This window comes from Prionailurus bengalensis, chromosome C1 (assembly GCF_016509475.1).
Source record: "Prionailurus bengalensis isolate Pbe53 chromosome C1, Fcat_Pben_1.1_paternal_pri, whole genome shotgun sequence".
In the NCBI taxonomy this organism is placed as follows: domain Eukaryota; kingdom Metazoa; phylum Chordata; class Mammalia; order Carnivora; family Felidae; genus Prionailurus; species Prionailurus bengalensis.
Window position 1 is genome coordinate 112,794,304 of NC_057345.1, and position 8,211 is coordinate 112,802,514.

An 8,211-nucleotide genomic window follows, 5' to 3' on the forward strand; every position below is an offset into this window, starting at 1 on the left:
ATTAAGAGTCTGTTTCTTAAAAAAAAATTTAAGGTTTATTCATTTTTCAGAGACAGAAAGAGACAAAGCATGAGTTGGGGAGGGGCAGAGAGAGAGGGTACACAGAATCCGAAGCAGGCGCCAGGCTCCCAGCCAGACGCGGGGCTCGAACTCATGAACCACGAGATAATGACCTGAGCTGAAGTCAGCCGCTTAACCAACTGAGCCACCCAGGCGCCCCAAGAGTCTGTTTCTTGACTGTACACCTGAAACTAATATAATAGTGTGTGCTAACTAACTAGAATTAAAGTGAAAACTTAAAATTAGAAATAAAAATTAATTAATTAATTTAACTAAATAAATTAAAAAGGAAAGTGTGGATCTCTCTGTCTGTGGTCAAAGGGGTTTCACACTCTCAAACTAGACCACATTCAGATTTTAGAAATTCATTAAAAATTTCTCACTGAATCTTCCTACTGGCATTATTGAGTCCTGTTGGGTGTCTTGGTGGGCCTTGTTTCTCTCTGTGGTGACTCTCTAGATTCTCAGATTTTTGTCCTGTGACCTGAATTCCCTAACGAGTGCAAGAAAAGTAATTGAAGTTTTTCCTGAAATTGTTTATATTGTAATGGTGACAGCAACATTCTTCTAGCTTTGTCCATCTGAAACTGAGTATTTCTTTTCATTTCTAAAGTTGGAAAGGAAGAAGAAATATGGGAGGGTAAGTAATGCTATGGATAACCTACTTTGAACCATGCATTGTGTTCAATCACTCATATCATCATTAAACAATTCTATTAGCCATTGTTTAATCAGCCATTAAACAATTCTATGAGACAGGAACCATTATTATTATTATTACCATACCTGTTCATGTTCTTAATAATTTTGTGTACTGCCTTCACTTTATCTTGTGTCATAATCACAATGGTCATATGAGCAAAGAGATGGTGATTACCTTGGTGCAGTTATACGGCCAGTACCTAGAGGAATGGTTAGCACATAGTGAGTGCACAATAAATGCTTATTAAATAAATTTGTGTAAACACAGACCTCAGGCACATATAAGGTAATCATTACATCAATCTCCATGTTCCCTCCCTTTTCCACATCACTGAAAGGCTGGGATGGGATAGGAACTGTGGACTCAAAAATGCATTTCTTCGTTCATTGGCTGACTGAGATTGAGAGGGTGGTGGGAAAGAATCCCAGAGGGTGGGGCCTGGGCAGGTGCCTTGACTCTCATCCTCCCACATCACTGGCTCTATTCTAGGAAATGTGCTCCTCCTTTGGAGATATGGCCTTTGACTATTTGACATTCTCATAGCCAAGTTTTCAGAGCTGCATTCTTTCACCTTTTTCTTCTCCCCACTTGCCACTTTGCTTTCTTTTATCTCATGATAGAACATCTCTGTCTCAACATTCCAAAGTCCTGCTGCCTTCCCTAAAATCAATTTTATAGTATGAAAGGGACCATCATGCAGAGGTGTACATTTGAGATCTGCACAATGGTGCATGTATGGCGGTGAAATGCAGCTCTGCTCACTAAGACAGGCCGTGAGAACAGCTGCCATGTCTGCTGGGGCAACAGAATCTTTTCATATTTTCACAAACCACTGTGGATTAATTATGACCCTGATCATATGTGAGGTTGAGCTTAACATGGGAGCAGATGTACGGAATGCCCCCTTCCCTTTGATCTCCAAATTTATAGTAATTTCCCTGAGGTACCCCTCAGTCCCCTTCTGGTTGCCACCCTCTTCTATTTCTTATATTTCTTCTCCCACATGCTTACATTCGTCTTGTTTTTGCCTCATTTGTTCCTCCTCTGCCCACCCCACCCTGCTCCACCACACAAAAGCATATAACCCCAGTCCTTGCTTTTCTTCTCCACCTCTATTCCACTTTTTACTGGTATTCTGAAACCAGTCCCGATGCCTGCACCTGCTCAGGAAATTAAAATGTCTAATCTTTTTTGGCCGCGATGCTGCTGTGAGGCTAAACTGACAATCTGCTAACTACAGACTTAGAGCTAAAAGAACAGAGTGTTTTGCAATCAGGGCTAGAATCACAGGTGGTGGATTCTTTTTTAGCTTTCCAAAGCCAACAAAGCAAAAGAAAACATTCCACATTTCCTTTCTGCCTTTTCACTTCCCACCTGCCTTTTCCATTAACCAGTGGGGGGAGAGCCTCTGAGGAACACAATCTAAGCCTTTGGATTTTTATTTATTTATTTATTTTTTTTTTTGGTCAGAAATCAGAAGGGGGAGTGGCTGTGGGTCTCTTTGCCCCCCTTCCCCGTTCTCACTACATCTTCTATCTCACACTTCCTTCTTGTGAATAATCTGCTTCCCTTCCGAGGCATGTGCCCAGGCTGCCACAGGCATCCGAAGGCATTCTGAGCAGCTGTGATAAGCAGAAACCTGCAAGGCCTGGGGGTAGGACCACCTGCCCACTGCCAGTTGTCAGGCTTGGAGACAGGTTAGTTCTCTGAGGGAAATCTGCTTCTCTGAAGGAGGCACCTGCTCTACTTCCATAGAGGAACTTTTCACAGAATGGGCACAGGTTTGGAAGACATCTCCCCAAGAGATGATACAGCTTGAAGACCGAAGACAGGAAGGCCCACAGAGGACGTGTGTTGAGTGATCTTGAAGGGACAGGAGGAGAAGGAAAAGAAACTGTAACCACAGTTGCTTGAACACGCCACACACATCCCATGTTAGAATCTTTGCTGACCTATTTCTTTTGTCATCCTCCCTCAAATATAAGCTTCATATGGACAGGAATTTTTTTTCTTCTTCTAACTACCACATCCCCAGTACTCAGGGAACTATCTAGTGAATAGTAGGAGCTCATTAAGCATTCATTAAATGTATGAACCCAGGGGACATCTCAAGTGTGCCAGGCACCATGCTGGGTGCTTTACATAATTTTATCTTATTTCAAATTCAAGCACACTTTACAGATAAGGTGACTGCTGCCCCATGGTGTTAGGGACACCTGGGTTCTTTCACAGGGTCTTGATCTCTGGCATGTTAACCCCAGAGCCTGCATCCACCAAAATCTGCTGCCTTCTGAGCACTGATGACCATGAGTCTTCCCCCTCTTCCTCTTCTGGTCCTTAGCCTGTGACAGCAAAGACTTTCAGTTGCAGCCTTTGAACACTTTCTAGGCTAGGTAAGAGTTTCTTGGGCCCTCTTTCTGAACACATCTCTGGTTGGACACTTCTCATAGCAGTGGTCCTCCTGGTTGGCTTCCTGCTTTTCTCAGAGCATTCTGAGAGATGGCACCTCTTCATCTGTACTTACTCTGTTTTTATCCGTGATTCAGGGATTTTACTTAGAGAGCTCCACCGAATCTCAAAGGAATCGAATATTAAGGCTTTTTTTGTATCACCAGTATTTGTTTTCTTCTTTGGGAGAGTGGCAGCTTCCTGGATCCCCATGTACAAACAGCGCAGGTGAGCTACTGAGAAGGTTAACAAGCTACTCCTTCCACCTTGCTGCTAGGGAGAATCGTGTAAGTGAGCACACGAGGTCCATGAGGTCTGGAGCCCAGTGGTGGGAGTGGTGTCCTTCTTCTGGAAGCAGCACGTTCCCTGTCCTTTTTAGGTGTTGCACCCAGGATTCTGCTCTGGAGATCTGCTCTGCACAATTTCCTCAGCCTGCAAGCCTGCTCGGCCCCATACGATGGTTGCTGCTCAACTATGGCAGCTCTGTCCTGCTGTTGGCTGACGGTCTCAGGTCTGAACCTCTTGTCTATCCCATCCCTCATCTCTTATTCTACACTGTTTTCAGGTTGTTGAGATTCCAGCCTCATTACTCATTCACCTGACTCTATCGTGGGCTAGACCTTCAGGCTCAATGCCATGCCCTGCCTTTCTGGTTCTTTGTGGCTCTTCCCATACCAGCAACATTGCCTTAAGCAGCCTCATCCTAACGTAAACTTGGTTGTGTTCAAGTGGTTTTGTTCTTCAGAATCCTGGATGGCTTACCAAACATTTGGTATTCTACATCCTGCACCGAAAAGTTCTTCTCATCTAATCCTCACAAAAAGTGTGTGCCTCAGAGTTTCATACATTCTTCTAGTCCTCAACTGTCTGTCTGGCCTTGCCCAGTCCCTGTGTGAATGTATTTGTCATTAGCTATTCTCTGTGGACCCACTTGGTGGTGACAGACGGGAAAGAGTGATGGGCCAGATGTGAGACAGAACGGAGCCATATGGCTCTGCTTGCGGGTGGCATCGGGCTGCACTTCGTTCATACTCTTCTCAGGGTAGAGTCCGGGCCACCTTCGCCTCTCCTCAACATCTATAATGTCTTCCTGACCAGCTGCCCTCCAGCTACTCCCCATTGCACCTGTTCTCTGTACAACAAACTAAATCATCTCCTCAGAAAGGAAATCTGACACAGCATCCCCAACCCCAAATCCTTAAATGACTTTCAGTCTTTTAAAGATCAAGTAAAAAACTGATAGCTTGGCTTCTAAGGTATCAACCTGTTTCTTCCTACTGATTCAGCTTCTGCACACATCACTGCCTTCTGCTCCCTTCATTCCAGACCCATTGGCCACCTGTGAGTCCTTGTGCGATGAGTTCTTCCCTGTCCTGGGGCCTGTCTCTTTCTTGTTCATGAATGCAGAGTCCTCCTTCTTCAAAAGCATGTGGGGTCAAGCAGAAGAATGCCAGTGAATGTGAGCCAAACCTCAACTGTTGCTTAATTTTGCAAAATGTAGGAAGCAAACTTATGATTATAAGAAAACTAGAGCACTTTGAGGAACAGGATGCGATTGCCAGCCTAAGATCTTTGAAGAGGCATTTATGGTGTAGAGAACACCATGCGGTCAGGCTTTGGGATTAAACAATAACTGGGACTTTTATAGGTAGTGGTAAGTTGACTAGTTTTGAATGTGTGATTGGGTGTTTGGACAGGAATGTCATGGTTCTTGGTTTGTTAAACTACAATCTTCTCTTGATCTATGTCTGAATTTCAGTGAGAACAAGAGTTCCTTGCATGAAGTAATGCCATGACCTTGCTTGTCTCCTAAGACTTGAGGACGAGATCTTCAATGACAAAACTCAAATTTTATTCATGTTTGTTACCCCAATATTCAACTCAAGGCTTGGTATAGAATAGCCTTAATTAATGATGTTGATTTGGGATGAGGGTGCATGTAAACATTTTTCAGTGAAAGAAAGGAAGAGACACTAAGAGGGAAGATTCAATAGAGAAAAGTCTTAATTGTTTTTTAATGTTTGAGAGGGACAGAGCAGGAGGAGGGAAGGGGTAGAGAAAGAGGAAGACACTGAATCTGAAGCATGTTCCAGGCTCTGAGCTGTCAGCACAGAATCCAACATGGGCTCGAACCCAGGAACCATGAGATCATGACCTGAGCTGAAGTCAGATGCTTAATTGACTGAGCCACCCAGGCGCTCCTAGAGAAAAGTCTTGATGTGGGTGGGAGGGATTATTCAGGTGTGTGACAAGGGGTTAGACATAGAGAAGAGAAGGGTATCTGTTCTGATGAAGTAGGTGAAGTGGAAGAAGCAGAGGCATTTTAGGATAAGAGTGGTGTAAAAAGGGAGGTAATTTGTATAGGCTTCCACATCTCTATAATGTTGCTTCTTAGCAGTTTTTTTTAAAGCTTATTTATTTATTTTTGAGAGAGAGAATGAGAGAGAGAGAGAGGAAAGAGAACAAGTGGAGGAGAGGTAGAGAGAGAGAGGGAGACAGAGAGAATTCCAAGTAGGCTCTGCACTGAGAGTGTAGAGCCCACCGTGGGACTCAAACACACAAACCGTGAGGTCATGACCTGAGGCCAAACCAAGAGTTGGACACTTAACCAGCTGAGGCACCCAGGTGCCCCTCTTAACAAAATTTTAAATAAGAGATGCGCATGTGTGTGAAAGAGAGAAAGAGAGAGAAAGAGAGAGGGAGAACCTAAAGGCATGAGGACTGAGCATCATGGCGCAGAAAGGAAACCAGTAAATTTTGTACCATGGGTCTGCCGCTTATTTGTATGAGATTGAATAAGATGCTTATCTTCTTGGAGCCTCTTCTTCTATAGAAGACAAATAATATAGCTTAATAATTTAATGTGATGATTTAATTAGCTATCACACATGAAATATTTTTGCTAACTCTAAACCATATTGCAAATGTGTTTCTTTAAAAAATACATTTATGGTTTAGTTGAGTTGAAAAAAAAGTTTAATTCATATAAACAGCGTGATGAATTAAGTATAAAATGTTGAAAAAACTATCAGAGGATGGGATTACAGAATACCAGCTTGGTGCATTTTTGGAAAACATTGACACAGTCTCCCATACTGTGTAATAATATTTAGCTATTGTAATTATTTTTGTATGTATCTCTGTATGTCTTTCCCCATACAGTTTGAGAAATCCTCAAAAAAGAGATAGTATCATACTTATCTTTATATGTCAGCCTCTATTAAAGTCTAATCTATAAGCTAATTGCTCAATACCTGTATCTTGAACTGATCTGTTGAAATCTCTTATTTTACTATTGGAGAAACATGCTCAGCTTTTCAAGTGACTCTGCAAACCTAATGCAACTAAATCACCTCATTGCCAGTCTAGTGCTTTCTTTGTAATCTGATCTCAGGAAAGAAGTAGGTCTTGAATTTGGCCTTGATGAGCAAAAGCAAAAGTAAACAGAAGGAAGGGCATTCCTGGCAAGAGAACATCTTGAGCAAAGGCACTGGGGATGAATGCGGATTGCATATTCAGGGCTCCTTTTGCCCTGGCAGCCTGGCTGCCATGGAAGGCACATACATTTTTATGGGACTTGCTAAGCTTTTACAGTTCTGAGAAAAAGAATCAAGAAGCTGTCAAAGATAATAATACAGGTTTTAATCATTTAGCAACTTATCTAGTACCAAACTCTAAGAGTTTGTCATATGAATGAATGTATGATCAAACACATAAAATAAAATAAATGCTTTTATTTTGCCAATGACTCCTTGGAAATATATCACAAACAACTTTCTTGGTAATAATGGATCCAAGAGATCTTAATTTATTTCAAAGGCAAATGCCATTGGGTAACTTTGAAGTCACTAGGGGTCCTCCATTTAGTTTGACTTGCCTTAATGGAGTACTCACTTACTCCACAGAGAGAAGTGAGACACTGGTTACTGGCTTCTCTGGGTCTTGGACACATGTCATGCCTTAGTGTTGTGTGCTACCAAATTGGATAGTTGGATAGAATGCATTTCAAGGCTCACTGAAATATGTATGTAGTCATGGAAGGCTTCTGGAGGAAGGGTGACTTTGGGAGAACCTACAGAATGGAAAACTACTGCCTAAAACCCATTAGTGTCTCCCTAATGGTGGCATGCAAAGTCCTTCAAATCCTCCCTTTTTTAGCTGTCAGTTTTGTCTCCCTACATTTCCCTTTCATGTCCACACACTCCAGTCATACTGAATTGCTTGTTCTTCCTTGAGCTCTTTCTTGCTATTTTGCACCTCTGAATCCTTAAACATGTTTATTTTTCTGCCTGATGTAACATTGCCCTCCTTCTTCCTGGAAAGAATGTCTCCTCACTGCTCAAGACCCTGACGACTCTTCTTTTTCTGTCCAAGGTACAGTTGATTGATGCTTTCTTTGTGCCACTCTGTATCTTATATCACCTTCCTTATGGCACTTATCTTACTGGACTGAATCCTTTTTTATTTTAATAAAACTTGGTTTTGTATTTATCTCTAAACTGTGAGCTTAAAGAGTCTATTGCAAGTCCCCAGTTAAGTAATGGTGATCTGTTTGTTGAACGAATAAATGGATAAAAGAAGGAATAAAAGATGTGGGATGAATAAATTGATGAGTCCAGGAGCCAACCAGTTGCATTAGGTAGGATGTAAATGTGTTTCGATTCAAGAAATAGACAAATCAACTCTATTAGCTCAACTTTCCTGGAAAGTTTGAGGCCCAGGCTTGCATAAACAGCTAGGTAATGGCAGGACCTGGGTTCTTTCCCTCTACTGTCTTCTCCTGGCTCCCCCTTGTGGTTGCAAGGTGGCTGCCCAAAGCTTCAGTGAGGGAGGTTTCTGGGTCCATATCAAGAGAGAGGAGGTTTCTCTTCTGAAATCTCTCCTAAGAGAGAGGATTATTTTCCCTGGAAGCCACTAGGTAAATATTTTCCAGTTTTATTACCCAAATTGGATTGACTGGCCCCTCCTGAACCAGTAACTTATGTGGGGGAGGTGAGATT

The 8,211-nt window shown here is 42.4% G+C and overlaps 1 long non-coding RNA gene across 1 annotated transcript; it reads right to left on the reverse strand.

Annotated features, from left to right (window-relative positions):
- Nucleotides 1–409: 409 nt before the first annotated feature.
- On the reverse strand, nt 410–958 carry LOC122479671. Its single transcript, XR_006296399.1, has 2 exons — nt 847–958; nt 410–667 (listed from the first exon to the last, which is right to left on the reverse strand). It is a non-coding gene; the product is annotated as an uncharacterized LOC122479671 (long non-coding RNA).
- Between the last annotated feature and the right edge of the window lie 7,253 nt (nt 959–8,211).